Here is a 20,553-nt window from a genome sequence, read left to right as displayed (position 1 = left end):
AATAGGCTTCGACCTGTACTAACTGATGAGCGAAAATTTGATATTTCTTGATAGCTGAGTGATAGACCTTCTTGCTATTTCTTCAAATCCAGATGAGTTCGGAAATCAGCTTTCTCATTCTGACTCTAATTTGCCTTTTAAAAAAATGGTTCATAAACTACTAAGTATCCATATGTTCGCTTTTAACCACCACAGCTATTTACTGATGACCTTTGACTGGAAACATTGCCCCCAACAGGAAGTTTTCTGAGTACATGTAACTTGACTTTATTTCCGGATTGAACTATGTACAAACCACCAACAGTAACGAGAAGGTACGTCTTTTTTGTTGTTGATACATGTGACAATTTGTAAGATTTAATGGAAACATTGAATATAAATGGAGGCGAGCAGAATTGATGTATGACATTCAAACTGACTTGTGGAAAAACGGGAATAGAAGCACAGGCACTTGTTTCTATCCATTACGAGTATACGTTGATAGTGGGTCTTCCAATGGATAGAAAGCCTAGAAACAAGTGCCTGTTAATAGAAGGCCATGGCATCATTTAATATATATATACATATATATATATATATTTCTAACATGACGTCCTTCAAACGCTTTGAGTACACACCCGTGATAAAATATGAATATATTGCCAGTGCTGTTCCGATTGTTCTCCCACGTCATATGCTTTTTTATGAATGAGATACCCGACGTCATAGAACAATGACGTTAGAATGTAAGCATTTTACGGGAAAATACACGCTTGTGAATCCGAAAATCATCACAAGGAAACATACACAAATGATGCTAAAATGTGGCAAAAGCCCTTTATTGTACATCATATAAGACATATAAATAAATTATCATTCAAATTCATCCAAAACTGTCTAAATACATTATTTTAAATAGTTTAAGCATGTCACTAATGCAGTTTGCTCCGTTCTTTTACGCTAGTTTATTAGTGCGTTTATTTATGGGAACGGCAAATATTTGCCTACACCTAGAGCGCTTCGATCCAAAAGAATTGCCGTATGTGTCCTATCAGAATCGAAATAATTCATGGGGGCTTGAATATATCTAGATTTTACCACGGGTTGTCCCTTTATGCCGATATTTTACCCCTCGCTATCGCTCAGGGGTAAAATATTTGTCATAAAGGGGCAACCCGTGGTAAAATCACGATATATTCAAGCCCCCATGAATTATTTCTTAAATATATATGAATTAAATAAAATAATGAAATAAGTAAAAAGTTAACAGAATGGAACTGTTAACTTTTTACTTATTTTATTATTTTATTTAATGGAATGGAACTGTTAACTTTTTGCTTATTTTATTATTTTATTTAATGAATATATATATCTGCACATGTGAAAATTATTTTTTACGCATTACTGTATATGTATTGTAATGGATATTGTAATATCGTAGGAATTAGAGCAAGAACACATTTAATACGTGAAAATTGTTTAAAGAAAATTCAAGAAAAATCACGAAATAAATTAGCCACGTGCCCAAATTGAGTAGCCTAAATAAATACAACAATAAATCTGTTTTTATCCATTATCAATTCTTTGTTAGACCTTCAAACGATTCGTGGTTCTGTAATGGGGAGTACCCAAACTGCATCCATGCCTAAATTCACATCCTTAAAAATCGTATAACAGATGTTTTGTTCTATTACTTAAAATATTTAGAACAATTTGACATTATAGCACATGCTTACTTTTCTTATTTTAAGAAATGGATGCTTGTAAGATCTTGTAACCTATTTTATTTGCTTATTTTTTAAAAGCCTTGCGATGTTTCCGCACATTTTACTTTTCAAGTACAGTAAATAATTTATCTGTTGAGATATATATACTGTGAACATTCTGTTCAGCTATTTTTGTTCAGTAGATGAAATTTGGGTACTCGGTGCAGTTGGTGTACTGTTAAACCCTATTAAGATCTTATGGGTTTCTTATTCTGTACATATTGAGAGGACAAGGAGGGTTCCAACCACCCGGGGGGGGGGGGGTAACTTCGATATTTTTTTGGTAGGGGTGTGCCATTTTTGCATCAAAAAACGTACCCATTTTAATATAACATTCACTGAAATTCAGTACCTATAGTTATATAAATATTTAAGTAAGAATGACCTATACTTATATACAATATTTAAAATATGACCCATGCTTATATAAGCACTAACTCATCATCACTCATAATTCATAAATATACCAGCTACCCTTAAGTTTTTATATAATATTATGAATTGACATCGTTTGGTGCACATATATTTTATCGTTATATAGAGGGGGGGATGGGACCTTTATCGGGACTCCGGGATCGGGTGTTTTTAAGCTCGGGATTTCGGGATTGACCCTTTCGGGATCCGGGAATTCTATTTTTCGAATTTCGGGACCTCGGGATTTCGTGTTTTCTAGCCTGGGATTTCGGGATATCGTGTTTTTAAGCCCGGTGTAGATCATACCCCAAATCAATATACAGTTATCAAACGTAAATGCATTTTAATATAGGATGTCATTAAAAAGGAGGGTCATTTTTATATAAAATATCGCAAAATTATGACCCATATTTTTGGCATATCCCCGTATACACAATAATAGGAAGTTACCCCCCGTGGTTCCAACAACAACACAAACAGCGAATTGGTTTGGTTTAAAACAAAGAATTGATAATGGATAAAAACAGATAACATTTAAACTCGGTTGGGACCAGGACCAATCAAATATATGTTTTATGAGTCTTTGTTTCATTTTTGTATATATAAAAATGTTTTTCTGTTCCAAATCATCATGTATTGTTTTATGTGTAACATGTTATGCTGCCCATCAAGGGCCCTTGATTGGAATAATAAATATTCTTATTCTTATTCTAATACCCTACAACGGTCACTTTTCAATATTGTTGTGTCGGATAATATTTTGTATTTTATAATGTCAACATCTTACGAGAACCTTGTTATTACGTCACTGCAAGGCCCGATATTTCAATGACGTCATTTTTATTAAAGACCAAACAGCCTATTTATTTCTACCAGTGATTTCTCCTTAAAATTTTGTGTGAAGGTATTTCATGATTTGAAGAACAAAAAATGACGAAAAAAATTGGGGGTCACCGACTTAGTTTTGTCACTATAGCAACCTCAGTTTCGTGTTTTCCCGAATATTAACATAATATTTGCTTGTTATCTAAACTCTCAAATAAATGCTTTATATCAAACCTACAAGCATAATTCTTGTTTCACGTTAAACAGTAGATTTGTAACTTTCAAATACAGGTTCAAGAGTTTAAGCCTCATATTGATTTGATCTTTAAAAATATGATTTATTTCATTCCCGCCAAAAATAAAACGTAAAACTGAAAAACGTTTCCAGTATTAAAAAATATCTACCAGTGATTTCTTCATAAACATTTAAAGAAGGAAAGTTCCATATGAACTCTTCAAAATAAAGCAAAAAAAAGTGTATGTCACCGATCTTTCAAAAAAGTTATGAGTAATTTTTATGCCTTTTTCTCGCTCGTTTTGAAGAAAAGAGTTGTCTTTCTTCAAAACATTGCATCTGACGTCAAAGTACAAACTTTCCTAGCTTCCTTCACTATTTGAAAAAAGAAATCGCAAATTGGACTTTTGAAACCCACATTTAAATTTCCAAGAATAACAACTATATTCACCTACTTTATTATCCGGTAATACTAGAGATTAAGCATGACTTTTTGTATCAGTTTCATATCTTTATGATGTTGTTGCCGCACAATATAAATTTGTGACCTTCAGAAACACCATCTGTCGGAATGGAAAATTGTTTGAAATAACCTTTCACGCCACTTTTGTATTGAAAGTCTGTTTTTAGTAGGGTGCCCAGTATCGAAAAAGACGTCCAGTTAACGAGTTTAAGTTAACGGAGAACATACGGCTAAATTTAGATGCAAACTGTTGAAAAATCATTATATTTTCCAATATGAATGTCGTCGTATGCTGCCGTGGTCACATTTTTCAAAATTTCGTTGTTTCTTATGGTACCCAAAGATACTGTACAGTACAGGTCATCTTCAACACAAAAAATAAAATTTTTCCTCTTTGTTTTATTTGTTCAAATTGTACTTATCATTTAGCTTAAATATCAAAGTATAAGTATTTCATGATTTTAGTAGGTCTATTTTTATAGCTGAAATTAACAACATTTTTCAACGAAAGCAATTTTATTACGTGTTACTTTCACGGGATTTTTACTCTGATTACACCAATAAGACATGGTTCATATGTGTGCCAAATATATTTCGTGTAATGTTAATCGGTGAAAAGAAAATAGCAATTAAAAACACAAATTTAGTGATAATTTTGTCTTGATTCAAACACGCCTTTTCTCTTGCCGTTAATCGTTTTGTAGCTTACACTATTATGTCATTAACTAGGACAATTGTCACTAACTTCATTTCTTTTTTTTGCTTGTTGTATGGCCAATTTGTTTGTTTTTGATAGTCCAGTTTGTTTGAAGATCGTTGTTTTGTAACTTGAAATATCATTTTGTTGGTTTTTATAACTTTAATTGTTTTCTTTTAATTGATAGTTTTGTTATAATTGTAATATACAAAACAAATCCTTCGGTCACGTTTCAGACCCGGAATATGGCACACATTCACAGTCCTGTTAAACTATGCTAATCAAACCCTAAGCAAAGTAGGACTGAAATACAATGGGATAAGTGTGTTACAACTTATATGTCATGGTTCTTCGACTGAATTGCCTATTAATATGCGAGGAATTAACACTAAAGCTTTATCGAGGAAATGGGAGGACGGAAAGATCATGTATATTTTAGTATATTGCACGATGCTTCAGACCTAGACTTCTGTACTGATGATTACAAAATGTTGTACCATCATTCTTGCTATAAATCTTACACTAGCAGACACAACTGCAGTTATTTTAAAGCTTAATCAAGTTCTTGTTCGTCTGTAAAGTGTTTCAGGGCATATATAGAAGGTCGTCAAATTCCTGACTGTATAAAATTTCTTTGGGTCAGTGAGAACCAGCAGGCCTTAATCAGATTTCTTGGTGAATTGATTGTTCGGCATCATGGTATATCAACAGTTACTATAATACATGAAGAATTCATATTCTATTTAACACTTCCAAGGACCCTAAATCAGCTCAGACGGAGTATTCAGGTTTGAAGAATTATTTTGTACGCCCGATGAAGTAGATACTCGCATGATTGTACATGCTATACATGTAGACAAAGAGTTCGGTATGAAAGGAATCAAGAGTAGGCTATTAGTAAAAAAGTCATAAAATACAGATGTTCTTATCTTATGGGTTCATAAGTACAAGTGAGAGGTTTAGCGCTATGATATGGAAAGCCAACGGGGTCAAAATTCTTAATTCGTAACTTGTCAATTCGTAACTTGTATCTGTGCAATTTCTAAATTGTTAATTCGTAAATTGTTAATTTGTAACTTGTTATTGTGAAATTCATAATGCTTAATTCGTAAATTGTCAATTTGTAACTTGCACCTTTGTAGTTTCAACATTCTTAATCGGTAAATTGTCAGTTTGTTACTTGTAACTGTGCAATTTCATCATAATGCTTCATTCGTAAATTGTCGATTTGTAACATGTATCTTTGTATCAAAATTCAACATTCTTCATTTGTTAATTGTCAATTTGTAACTAGTAGATTTCAAAATTCTTTATTGGTAAATTGTCTTTTTGTATATTGATGTTTTGTAACTTGTAACATGTGACTTGTCGATTCGTGAATTGTCGATGTGTGAAATGTCGAAGTGTTAAATGTCATCGTTGTATTATGCTAACGATCATTATGACGACAGATGGCGCTCGGGTTTTTCTTCGGTGTATAATCCTCCTGTAAGTCGGAGTACCTCGATGTGGAATATATACCTAAGTAATTTTAATCCATTGATTACAGCAAATGCGTCTAAAAAAAGCAAAACAAAATTTGCATGTTTACAGGATCCCAGTTTTATTTTTATTACTGACGTGGACTTTCGTTCGGAAACTATATAAAAAAAACATCCCGACTAGTTCAGTCCCTCAAAATAATTGATCTCTCCTAATTACGAGGTTAATGAAATAGTCGTTGGTCAGTGGAATATTACGACTGGATTATTCAGGTATATACAATAAGGAGATGTGGTAATAAACCGTATGATTGCCAATGAGACAACTATCCACCAACGCGAAGTACAATTAAAGTCCATGTAAGCAACTATAGGCAACCTACTGCCTACATCAATGACAAAACCGTATACCATATAGTCGGCTTTAAAAGGCTACATCATTACTGAAAACCCCAGGTACTAGTAATAAACGATTTCTATTAATCATAAAATGCTATTATCGGACCATTTTATTCTGACATGAAGGGCTGACATATATATTCTATTCTGCTGTTGTCGGTTATATGGTCGGGTTGTTGTCTCTTTGACACATTTCCCATTTCTATTCTCAATTTTATGTATTACTATAAAGCCTACTGAATTTTCTGGACAAGAAGCTTAAAAATTGCCGCTACCAGATTTCCTACAATAAAAATGTACAACCAAAAAGACCAAAATATTCACGAGTCCCTCGATCTCAAAAGCTGCTTAATGCCCCGTACTCCCGATATGAACCCCATCTGGTGCCACACCTCCTTATAGCCCGGCAACCTTACTAAATCTAACATGTTGTCAATCGTTAATTAACTGAAATGATTCACGATGTTAATCAATATACCTATTTTTTTTTTAATTTGCATGTCAAATATGAAATAAAAAATCATTTGCAATGAATTCGTAACATCCTAATATCCTATTGACAAACCAGGTTGTATTCCGCCTGGCTCTTCTGTCGAACAGTCAGCCAGGATCCAAGCTACCAGGATCCAAGGCTATCATTTTACTCTAAAAATGACCAAATACATACTCCTTTGGCCAAACCCCAAATAATGTGCAAATATTTTCGTGGAGAAAAAAATTAAAGAACCTTAGTGAGCGCGCTTACATGCCCCACGTCCCCACATTGTCACTGGAGGAATAAAATAACTGTAAGAAAAAAATGTTGTACAAGAAAAAAAAATGAATCATAATTTCCTGTTGATATGTACATCTACATAGCAGTGGCTGATCCAGAACTTTTCCTAAGGGGGGCCCGCTGACTGACCTAAGGGGGGGGGGGCTCCAGTCATGCTTCAGTAATTCCCTATATAATCAACCAAATTTTTTCAACGAAAAGGGGGAGGGGGCGGGCCCCCAGGGCCCCCCTGGATCCGCCTATGCATAGTATGTCCTTATTATCTACAAGGTTACATGAAATTCTGTGATGTGGTTTCAGAGGATAAGTTCAAAGGGGCGTAACTTCTAGAAAAAAAATGAATTGTAATTTCTTGCCGATATGCAAATCTACTTAGTTTGTCCTTATTATCATGAAATTCTGTTGTGTGGTTTGAGAGGAGTTGCGATGACAAGAAACAGGACCGATGGACTGACGTACGGACAGGCAGACAGACAGACGGACGGGTCAAAACATTACACCCTCCGCAACTTCGTTGCGTGGGGTATAATTAGTGTAAGCATATACTAGTAAGAGATAATTGCCTCTTTCATGCAAATGGCGATATGGCAAGCTCTTTTCTCTGACAAGTCAGAGGGAGAGGGCGTCAATTTGTTTAAAAGTGGGAGTATTAAGAAGGGGGGTTTGAGATTTAAAAAAAACACTGGCCTTTGTTAGTCTTGTATGATTTTTAATTTTTGTTTCTTGTGTATAATTCGGAGTTCAGTATGACGTCCGGTATCACTGAGCTAGTATACATATTTGTTTAGGGGCCAGCTGAAGGAATCCTCCGGGTGCGGGAGTTTCTCGTTGCATTGAAGACCCATTGGTTGCGTTCGGTTGTGGTTTGCTCTATGGTCAGGTTGTTGTGTCTTTGACACATTCCCCATCTCCATTCTCAAATTTATGTAGGTGACGCGTGTAGTAAAAAATAAACAGTTTCGTAGTTTAACGATCATGGTCATTAAAAAATATAGAGGGGACACCTCCTAGTATATTTCGATCTTGTACCACGATCCTTTTAGATCTGTATCTGTAGGAGAACGTTTTGGATACAAATACCGGCTTTAATACAACGGTAGAGAGAGCGCCGTCGATGTATTGACGGTGCTCGAGAGAAGTTACATAACCACTGTGCTTAAACGGCTGTGGGTAACTTAAGTTACCCACAGCCCAAGATGGCGGACTCTAAACTCGTTGATATTTAATTCATACAAAATGTACCTTTTGCGACGTTTTTCATGCAGAATGTAAATATTTTTAGGATTATTGAACAAAGAAATGACTAACAATTACCATAAATTTGTTAATATAGAGTTCACTAAAGCGCAAGGTCAACTTTAAAAAATGCATAAGATGTCCGTAACTTTTTGATCGAAACTAAGCAGACTGTCCGTAACTTTATTTTTAGATGTGGGTAACTTTTGATTTAAAATTTTAAGAATTATAATTTCAACAATTAGAAGACAATTAACATCATATTTGTAACCTTCGCGGCCGTTTATACTACTCATTCACCACCAAATGTGATTTTATTAACGCATCATACTTACATCACAGAAGTTTTATGTGGGGTTTGTGGTACTCCATCCTGGTTATGGTTTGAACTTTTATTTACTGATTTGCGTCTTATCGACGTTTTTCGCTTGTCAGACCAAGGCTTTTCCATACTCTTTAATGTTTTGAGTTTAATTATATGTTTGCGGTTTACCTTCACCTCTGTTTCTTTCTATGTGTATTTTGATGAATACTCTTTGACGCGGCTCGGTATTTATACATCCCACCAGTTAGTTATAGTGTTATGATTTTTTGAATATGTTTCCTAGTATGTTTTTTTTTTTCTCTCTTTGTATGTTATCAGGGGTTGTTAGACTATTAAATTACCCTGTTGTCCTACGTAGTTCTTTATATTTTTATATATTATGTCAAATTGTTACACTATGTTGACTGCTCTTTTTCTTTTATTGTCACTGACTTTTACCTATTGTGTCTTTTAGTTTTATTCAGTTTAATGAGATTTAATACAACTTGCATACAAATGAAATATGCAGCTGCTGTAAAACTAGGTTTATTCATTTATACAAAATGTCCTTTTTTAAAGTTTTCCCATTTACTGTAAATCTTGGTTTTTGTAGGGATGAGAGACAAGTGTTTTTGGCTTTTTCAAAAAGACGGGAAAAGTTTGTGCACTTAAGTCTCGTATAGTCTATCCACTGCATGCCTGGGCAATTTGGGTTCCCCTCCAAAATCCAAAATCCCGGATTCACGCTACCCTTGTCGTTGCTGGCAGAAAATCAGTAAGTGTATACATGATACATGTATGTGTAAAAAATACTTGTGTAGTCTACTTGTTCAAAAATAAAAACGAACAATGATATGTTTCAACAGTTTATCATACTGATATGATCGGAAACAACCCTACGAACTTGGCGATTCGGATACCCCGACGTTATACAAAATGAGACCCGAGTTTTGCGGATTTATCGTTAGTTTTTTCATATTTTTCCCAATTTTGTCTTCCATCGATACAAATTTTGAATTATATCATACTAGACATCTACATCGTTTTGTGAATATGTATTCGATGCAATCTCTATCATCAGTTTAAACATTACATCCGCGTATGCCGATTCTTTGAAAGTTACGGACATCTCTATTGGTATGATGAAAAAAGTTACGGACAAGTTGTTTTGAAGTTACGGACAGCCTAAGTGTTTTTTAAAATCGTGCTGTGATCGTTTATTTTGTAGAATTTAATCACCTTTCCAGTTTAGGGGTTTCCCTAAACGATCAATACAACTTTTAAATTCAGTTGTTTAATTGATGCATTCGTGGTATTGTTATTCTATAGAAGAAAAGTATCTAACCGACGCAAGGCGGCTCCATCTTGGGCTGTGGGTAACTTAAGTTACCCACAGCCGTTTAAGCACAGTGATAACGGCTGTCAACGCTCGGTGTACGCACTACGCTTCTTCAATGTGGTTCTATTCGAATACTGTTTATACGAAAAATGAGTTAGAATATTGTTGTATTTTACTCGTTGAAATCTCAAAACACTTCGTGTAGTTTTTTATCTGCATGTTTGTTCACAACATTTCTTGACTGATAATTGTCAAATCGGGCCCTTGACAGCAATTTAGTGTTCTTTTTGGACGAGCTTTTTTTTTTTTGAAATTGTCTGGTTCTATAGCACTGCGACCATCTCGTACAGAAATATTAGCTTCTGACTTGAACGTCCTTGTACTCTCCTGTTATAAATCTCACAGGTTGTCACGGTATTCTTTCAAGCTTATTGATGATTGAAGATGTGAACTGGTCCCATACTATTGACGATATGATATCTCATTATTGACCTGACCATTAAAATATATGCGGTTTTCTCGCATTCCGGTTGACAATATCTCAAATTTTAGGGCCTCGATTAGTTTTTCTGATTCTGTTAGATTTTATTACAAAATAGTGCATATTCAACACAGTTTTGATATATAGTATACATTAACTAAGTGGCTCATTTAAAATATTTTTTCATTCAGTTTGTTTTACAAAAAACTTATATGATATCATTAAACATTTTTTATAGACATAGGAAGATGTGGTATGAGCGCCAATGAGACAACTCTCCATCCAAATAACAATTTATAAAAGTAACCCATTATAGGTCAAGATACGGCCTTCAACACGGAGCCTTGGCTCACACCGAACAACAAGCTATAAAGGGCCCCAAAATTACTTGTGTAAAACCATTCAAACGGGAAAACCAACAGTCTAATCTATATAAAAAAAAACAAAAAACGAGAAACACGTATAAACTACATAAACAAACGATAACTACTGTACATCAGATTCCTGATTTATGTTCATTACTCAGGAGCCAAATAAATAAAGACTGTTCGTCCATTTGTTTCTTGTAGTAAAACATATCATTAGAATAAATTACATTCTTTTCTGAAATTTTAATATTGAGATTATAATATTAATGAATGATGGTTGTCAAACCATTTCTGCCATTATACATTGAGTCCTAATGTGCGGGCCCAGGACAATATTGGTATTTTTCCAGCACCGTCTTATATTTCAAGTTTTTATGCCCCATCTACGATAGAAGAGGGGCATTATGTTTTCTGGTCTGTGCGTCCGTTCGTTCGTCCGTCCGTTCGTCCGTTTGTCCCGCTTCAGGTTAAAGTTTTTGGTCAAGGTAGTCCAATCCACTTCAAACTTAGTATACATGTTCCCTATGATATGATCTTTTTAATTAGAGTGTTTACCCCAATTTCACGGTCCACTGAACATAGAAAATGATAGTGCGAGTGGGGCATTCGTGTACTGGGGACACATTCTTGTTAGTCTTGTTTTGACCCGGTTAAATATTAAGTAGAAATTTCTTACCAAGTGACAGTAATATATTTACGAAGTTGATAAGGAAGCCCGTTCCAGCGACACATATATATAAGTGACACACCTCATTGCAGGTTTGCAGGTTTGGTGACCAGTACAGTAAACAAACATGTTTATACGAGGTTACCTCAATACAAAACCGAGTCCCTTTTATACATGCCATATAAAATAAACAATGTATTTATCTATTTGTTATCTTTTATATGTATGTGCTGTACATAATTGATTTATACTCCTTTGGTATGTATTCCATATGGCGGTGCTCCTACTTACAGGAGGCTTATACACCGAAGAAAAACCCGAGTGCCATCTGTCGTCATAATGATCGTTAGCATAATACAACGATGACATTTAACACTTCGACATTTCACACATCGACAATTCACGAATCGACAAGTCACATGTTACAAGTTACAAAACATCAATATACAAAAAGACAATTTACCAATAAAGAATTTTGAAATCTACAAGTTACAAATTGACAATTAACAAATGAAGAATGTTGAATTTTGATACAAAGATACATGTTACAAATCGACAATTTACGAATGAAGCATTATAATGAAATTGCACAGTTACAAGTAACAAACTGACAATTTACCGATTAAGAATGTTGAAACTACAAAGGTGCAAGTTACAAATTGACAATTTACGAATTAAGCATTATGAATTTCACAATAACAAGTTACAAATTAACAATTTACGAATTAACAATTTAGAAATTGCACAGTTACAAGTTACGAATTGACAAGTTACGAATTAAGAATTTTGACCCCGTTGGCTTTCCATACTATGAAACCAGGTTCAATCCACCATTTTCTACATTTGAAAATGTCTGTACCATGTCAGGAATATGACAGTTGTTGTCCATTCGTATTTTGTGATTTGCATGAGCTATGGTTTCAAACTGGCACGATAGCTTGCACACAAGATTTGCTCCGCTATTTACCTGTCCATGACACATGTAAAAGTATCGGGTTTGCCACCTGTAACATGGTACCAGCCGCACATGACGTTACATGATACGATACAATGTAATCGGTCCTGTTTAGGATCGATAGGCGCACTGTTTATAAGTCTTAAAGGACAACCCAGATGATTTCACCGATTTTTCAAACCTTTCTTATTGTGACATCGATGAATCGATTAATGCAGCTCGAGATCTTGGTGTTTAAGTTGGATCATCTCAAGTCAAAACTAAAAATAGATCATTTGCTTAAACAAATTGAGCGTAAAATTGGCTACAATTTAAAATTTCTCCCTTGTCAAATTTCCTACTTGTGAATCTACTTTTAAACAATATGAAATAAGCGCTTCACTCCAGACGTAAAGATATCTTCCAAAATAGCAAAACTAACCTAGCATTCTCCTCTTCAGTTCGAATGGGAAAAGAAAAATGACTTGTCTATCTCGAAGGTCAGATGTCATCCGAATTTCTGCAAGATTAGTTTGTACTTGTGAGGGGGAATCTGTGTTTTCAAAGGGTTGCATTTGCTTCGACAAAATCTATCCTGTACAGATGTATGCCCATGTCAGGCAAATGACATATGTCAAAATGTAAATACTCATCTGGTTGCAGTAAGAAACATTGATGACGACGAAGATGACGATGCATAAGATTTCATGTTTTTGTATGTACCTTATAAATCATTGTTAGTTATCGAATGAAAATTAAGAAGTCCATAATATTTTCTAAACAATAAATAAAACATATAATTAATTTTGATATCGTTGGAAATATAGTAATAATCTTTCTAATGGGGATTCCGAAAGATATGTAAATTAAAAAAAAAACAAAAAAAAAACCCTGCCATATGTTCTCTGACCTTGGCATGGTTGATGGGCTAAAACTACAGGAGACCATAGAACGTAGTAGGTAATACTAGCCTCGATCATAATTTTCTATTTGCATTTGATCTTTTTTGTGTGTGTGTTTTAGCAATACTGTTGTCTGCTTGTTTCAATTTTATAAGTTTTTAATGTTCCTTTGGTTTCTTACGCCTTTTTTGTTTGCATTTGTTTGTAAAAACATCGGTGCTGTACATAACCCTCTCCCTTATTACATTTTTGGAATACTTATAAACATTATAGCCAATTGTTGCTCATTTAGTATATGTAAGAAGGGGTGTTTTACCTGTTCTAATAAACGTTTTGTTTTCATAACTTTTGCCCCCCCCCCCCCTCTTTTTCTCTGTTTGCAGTAATTTTCACTTCTTCAAAGCAAAGTTATACACAGAGCTTTAAATTCAATCAAGTTCGACGTTAATTTCAGAACAAATCATTTATATATACTATTTCGCACCCAATAACAAAAAATTGAAATTTACCTTGAAATTGACGAACACCTTACTATCAAAAGACGTGAAAAACACATTTTGTTTTCAACAAAAGATTAAAGTTAAGATCTAAAAAACGTCTTTAGATATTACTTGTAACGAATTGAATACAAAAATAACAAATTTAGAAATTGAAATAGGTCAAGGTCACTGTTATTTAACAGCTGTTTGAAAATTTCAAATTTGCACCCTACATGCAAAAAAGTCAATCTAAAGTCATTTTTGGGGATAAAAATATAAAATAAGTTCTAAATGTAGACACAAAAGATATTTTTCTATAAATTAATTGTTTTTATTTTGCTCCAAACGCATAGATCTGGGAGAATCAAGCTATCTAAATGTGAATGTGCATTTTCCTTGAATTTTTGCTCTGACCTTTGACCCTGATTTAAAAAAATCGTGACCACGGTAGGCAGCGACGACAACGCTATTTCGATGAGGATTGTTCTCCTCTTTCCAATGATATAAAATATAGCCGTATGTTATTCCGTTAAGGCAAATCGATAATATTTGTTGATTGGGCACCCTACTATTTGTCCTCTGTCCCACATAAGCAAAATTATTGAAAATTAAAAAAGAAATGAAAGATGGCACTGGTTAACTTACAGAGTATTTGACTATATCAGACTAGATGCGCTAGTTTCTTTTTCGCGTCAATTTCAGTTTGCCGTCACGAACTCATTTGGTACTGTTGAAAGACGGACATACAAAAGCATGGGCGGAGTTCTTTATACCATTATTTTTCCCGACTAAGACGAACGTTTAGAAATTATTGCATAGAGTTTGTGAATTCATTATTTTTTAATATTTAAGTTATAATGAAATTAAAATTAAAGGTATAATATATGAATGAAAGTTTTGATTCTAAAACGTTATACATCTATCTTAAAATACAATCCTTTTATTCAGATTACCTCATGTGTTTTCAATAACGAAACAGTAAATATAAAATACAAAAAGTTTTTGATTCAAAAATAAATTTAGAAATAATTTTACGTTGAAAACTACAAAGTAAGATTTCTCCAACAGGATAAAATACAATAAATCTAAATTGCTCATTTTGGAAATTAAAACAAAGAAAAGGTTTGTCGGCATTGGAAATCGAAATTTGTTTTCAATCTTTCCGGTCACAGTTGTAGCTAAATGAAAGGCAGCGATTTTATGTAAGATATTATTATTCTTGGTGCAATTGTTTTTGTCATAAGTTAAATTTACAACAATTTAGTTTTAAACACCAAAAATTTTGATTTTAATTCACATTCGCTGAGTATTAGTTTTATTAATATTTTTTGCCTTACTGCTAATTTCCTAATGCATGTAGGATAAAACTTTGGTTGCTTTCCTTGCTTTGTTTGTATTAATGTTTACTCAAGCTCTGTAATTAAATAAGATTGACATCTTTATATATAGGTATGTAAACCTGTATATATGCTATTTAATTGAATTGGACGATATCAAAATATAATAATACAAAATATACAAACAAAGCAAGCAGGCAACCCAAAGTGTTGATCTACATACATTATGAAATTAACTATAAGTTTCAGTGAGATCAGACGATATGTTTTTCATTTCTCCTTAAGACAATTTGAAATGAAACAAATGACAAACAAAAATGACCCTTTGTCATCATTTTATTTTTACTATAAGATTTTGTCAAATGAGCAGTATAAATAAATTTTAACTTCATTGCAATATTTGACATTATTTTACGAGAATCCTCCAGACATCAGTTACATGCAAATGTTGCCAGTATGTCAAAATTTTTAGGAATAATTGATTATCGGTCTAACCTTGTGAACACTCAATTTTTGAATTTTTTGAAAAATTGTCACTAAAATTAGAAGAATCATTGCATAAGGAACATGTTTACTAAGTTTTAAGTTGACAGGACTTCAACTTCGTCAAAAACTGTAACCAAAAACTTTAACCTGAAGCGGGACAGACGGACGAACGAACGGACGCACAGACCAGAAAATATAATGTCCATTAATCGGGCATACAAATAACTTTCACCTAACCTGTACACAATCGGCGCAAACGAAAGACAAAATATACGCAAGTGAAGAAGAAAAAATGAAATGCAGATCGACGCAAATATAAGACAAAATATACGCATGTGAAAGAATAAAAAAAAAAATGATATGCAGAACAGAACAAATGCAAAAAGTCGAGATCAAAATTTATATTTTATTATTTTTATTAGAACGAAGGTTAAATATAGTGTAGTATCTTATGTGTCCATTTGTGTTAAATTTTCACAGGATATTAAAGTAGCACGACACATAATAGTTACTCTTTTCTTGGGAGACGTAGTGTACCTACGTAGCGTATACCATGTTGGAATCCGTGAAAAACGCGAAATAAGACGTTATAATTTGACGTTTTTTCATTGCTAGAAACAACGTCATAGAGCTTTTATGTCACTACCAAGTTGCGTTAGCTGATGCGCATAAACAATAGGCTGTTTGGTCTTTAAAGGTCACATTCATACGTCATCAACGTAAAGCGTTACATCAACAGCTCATGCACACATGCAACAGGTAAGTTTTCAGTACCATATAAGAATGTACATCAGGGTGGTGATACTTTTCGTGTAACTGATTGTTTTGTTTTGCACCGCTTGGGTTATTTGGGGCAAACCAAACTCCGAAACAGTGGTGACATCTAGCTACGCAGTGGCGGATCCTGAACTTTTCCTAAGGGGTTATCTGACTTAACTAAGGGGGGCCCGCTCCAGTCATGCTGCAATGATTCCCTATATTATCAACCAAATATTCCCACGAAAGGGGGGCGGGCCCCCCAGCTCCCCCCTGGATCCGCCTATGCTACGCTTCTTTGCCAATACATTTTGCTGTGAGGGAGGATAGGAGGGGTCCTGATCCCGTAATACCGGGCTTAAAAACATGACATCCCGAGGTCCCGATTTAAAATAATTCTAAATCCCGGCATCCCGAAATTGGAAAAAAGAATTCCCGGATCCCGAAAGGGTCAATCCCGAAATCCCAAGCTTAAAAACACCCGATCCCGGAGTCCCGATAAAGGTCCTACCCCCCCCCCCCCCCCCCCCCCCCCTTCTGCTGTGTATTTAAATACACTACACTTGTGTATATTAATCAGTTCACATGCATCTTGACATCGATATGTGAAACCAAAAAAAAAAATTACAATGTCATAAAACTAGTTCCACGGTTTTACTTCAACGTCTTCAACAATTAATTTACTTGGATGTCTTCTGCAAACGGAACTCGTCAGAAACGTATATGTTATATATATAGCAAAATCTTCAGTTTGTTGTAGGACAGAAACAGAATAACACAGCCTCGAGAAATTTTACGGTCGCCATCATGAGCTGATTGGCCAATATGACAAAAGTGTGTCAGAAACCATATCTGATATTCTTCCTCAGTCATAATAAACTTCTATCATTACCGAACTGAACAAAGAAATAACACGACGGGTGCCGTATACGGTGCAGGAAATGCTTACCCTTCCGGGGCACCTGATTTCACTCCCGGTTTTTAGTTGAGTTCGTGTTGTTTCTTATTTATTATATGTAACTAATGATGTAAATGTCTTTTTGTTTTATGAGTGTTTACTTCTTGGTTTTGATTGTTATTGTCAAAATTCTGAAAATCGGAATCTAAATTATTCCTTGAAGACTTTAAAATATTGTGGGAAAATATATTGATCAGACTTATATTCATAACTGCAAATATCTAATATATAAGAGTAACTCGAAACTTTTTAAATTTTATCAAACTTTATTGGCGGTCATGGTCGCACTAGGGACAAAGTCAGATAAATATCAAGTATGGACTTTCAACGAAAACAATTTACGCTTTTTATATGAACATGATCAGATTATATATACCTAGGACGAAGTTTCAATATACTATAACAAGGCCATATATTACGTACTGCCTGAGTGAAACTCCTTTATTAAATATAACATATGTAAATAGTGTAGTTTGAAAATGATATTGACTCGATGTTACTTTTTTTAGTAACATGGAGTCACTATCTTTTTTATAAGCTCGTTTACGGGACGTTTTATGGTATACATACAATACATACAGCTGTCCGTCTGTATGTCCATCCGTCATCAACATATCGACCTATAAAAACCCTCTAACAAATCATGAAACTTTGGTGAATTGTTAAAATCTATTGACGTTTGCTCCGTTTCGATTTTTAAATTTTTATATTTTACGTTTCCGGGTTATTTTGATTTTCTTCAATAAGTCAAGAATGATTTGGGTAGTTTTCATGACATTTTGGTAACTGGTTTATATATATTGAAATAACTTCCCTATACATTTTTTTTTAATTTCTGAAGTGAAATTGAATAGTTCACGATATTTGCATTTTTCTTCAAAATTAGTACAGATAAAATCGATTTGAAAATGGCAACATTTACATGAACAGATAGCAATGTAACTTGTTAATTATCATGAACAATTATTTTTTTATCAACCCTTCATATTGAAGAGTTATTTCCTTGAATTATTTTACACAGGTTTTGAAAAATTATGTTTCGAGAACCGGGAGCCGCATAGAGACTTTGGGACCTTCACCAACAATCTTAATTAGATATATAATAGGAAGATGTGGTATGTGCGCCAATGAGACAACTCTCCATCCAAGTAACAATTTATAAAAGTAAACCATTGAGGTATAGGTCAGGGTACGGCTTTCAACACGGAGCCTTGGCTCACACCGAACCGCAAGCTAAAACGGACCCCAAAAATTACTAATTGTAAAACCATTCAAACTGGAAAACCAACGGTCTAATCTAGTATATAAAAACGAGAAACGAGAAACACGTATGAACTACATAAACAGACAACAACTACTGTACATCAGATTAAATGAGTTCGTTAAGTTAACATTAAGTTCATTTGACATTTGACCTTTTACTTACACCTAGGTCAAAATTCATTGAGTGCAAATAAAAATTACGGTCAATTTTCAATTGTTCATGCTGATGTATTAAGAAAACGATAGGATATGGCTGCATATATATTATACGGTTCGGCGGCGGTTGTATAAAATATTCCTAAAATTTCTACATTTTTTACATATTAAAGCCCAAACTGTCCCGGGAGATAATTCTTAAAAGTATTTAGTATTTTGTGTATATCTTTAAAACGGTAACATATACCAACAAAAATTTATCAGTATTCGCATACCTTCAAATTGATTTCAATATCAAAGTCATGGTGAATTTGTACCTTGTCCTTCAAAGTGTATTTTGACCTTGACCTTATGACATTTGAAAGGTCAAGTGGTGCTGAGTTGAATGGTGGTAGTCCTCTGTCTTTTCGATTTCTGGTTCTTCTATTGCATCGTATATTATTAGTTACATGGTGTGTTAGTGTGTCAATAGGTGACCTTATACGATATATATGCGGTCAGTAAATTCCATATGGGGTGAGAGCGAAGCTCGAATCTAATACGATATATATGGGGTAAGTAAATTCCATATATGGGGTGAGAGCGAAGCATATGGAATTTACTGACCCCGTATATATCGTATTAGGTCACTAGCACACCATGTAACGAATTTATCTTACCGACTATCTTCACATGTGGTATTTTGACTTAGCGGCCTACCAAATTGCTCGTCTTCAATACTTAGCATTACGATCCTACTTCCATTTGTCTATACAGAAAACAAATGCCAACAATAGCAACTTTTTAGCTTTAAATTTGTTTTATGAATTAATTTTAATCGTTCATTACGTGTAGTGATTTTTTCGTCTGTTGAATTCTTTCAGATTTCTTTTTTTGTTTTGAAAGGGAAGTAACCCCAATGCCAACAATAACAGCTTGTTAGCTTTAGTTATGTTTTATGAATTTATTTCAACCTTTCATCATAATTTTCTTCGTCTGTTGAATCCTTTCAGATTTTTCCTCAACACCGTGTTGTTTTTGGTGGAAGAAGACTTCAAGTCTTCTGAAGGCCAATGGTGCCGACTTTAAAATCATTTATCCTCCGTATGCCGCATTCGTTTCTGTGTATTACAATTTCATAACAACTTTTGATTCTAGGCACCGATTTTAACACATGATTATGCATCTGAATCATTTAATTTGTAAATTAGGATTGAAAAACAATCACTATCGTAAATATGTGCCCTTTTATTTATGTTAATTATTAGATTTCATCTCATCTAATTGAACGTTATCTAAAAGACTGTGTACCATTATTTCAACATCTTGATGCATTCAATAAACTTAAACACATTCTAAACCCCATCCCTGAATTTGTTTGTCATATTGGAGTCTTCATTAAACAGTCTTTAGAACTGAGGGAGTCAGACCCGTGATAGTTATTTGTTTACTTGTAACCGGATGTTTTTACTGTAGATATTTGTAGTACGCATGCGTGAATTTGGTATCGGGACAACTCGCCCTGTTTACATGTTCGCCCTTGAAGTTACGAATTTGCAATCTTGCAGACAAGAAGATTTTGTTTTTAATAATTAAAAAGGATCTATTTCTTATTACATTGTTGTCTTTATTCATTGTTTTCCTTTGTCATGTGAATTAGATGCCCTTTTACTTCAAATGGTTTGAATCTATTTATAAAATTATTCAAGACTCAGTTGACAAGAGCAGTACGTTGCTGTTGGGAGAATTTTGATTAAACTCTAAATGCTCATAGAATAAGAAATATAATCTAAACTGAATGTACATCCTTCTAAATAATTTATTGCAATATAAATATAAATCCCTTTTGACAAGAGAAATCTGACTTTTGTCAG

At 34.0% G+C, this 20,553-nt stretch overlaps 1 protein-coding gene across 4 annotated transcripts in view; it reads left to right on the top strand.

Moving 5' to 3' along the window:
• The first annotated feature begins 252 nt into the window (after positions 1-252).
• Positions 253-20,553, top strand: part of LOC139517928 (A disintegrin and metalloproteinase with thrombospondin motifs 16-like) — a 78,852-nt gene continuing 58,551 nt past the window's right edge. The window contains exons 1-2 of one of the 4 annotated variants that reach the window (XM_071309482.1): positions 253-314; positions 16,265-16,326. The gene's annotated coding sequence lies outside the window, so the exon portion shown is untranslated. The remainder of the gene's footprint in view (positions 315-16,264; positions 16,327-20,553) is intronic. The other 3 variants (XM_071309480.1, XM_071309483.1, XM_071309481.1) reach the window with 3 other exon arrangements.

The sequence above is a fragment of the Mytilus edulis genome, chromosome 3, assembly GCF_963676685.1.
Source record: "Mytilus edulis chromosome 3, xbMytEdul2.2, whole genome shotgun sequence".
NCBI classification, from domain to species: Eukaryota; Metazoa; Mollusca; class Bivalvia; order Mytilida; family Mytilidae; genus Mytilus; species Mytilus edulis.
The sequence above is the reverse complement of the archived record's forward strand: the minus strand, read 5'-3'. Positions and strand labels throughout refer to the sequence as shown.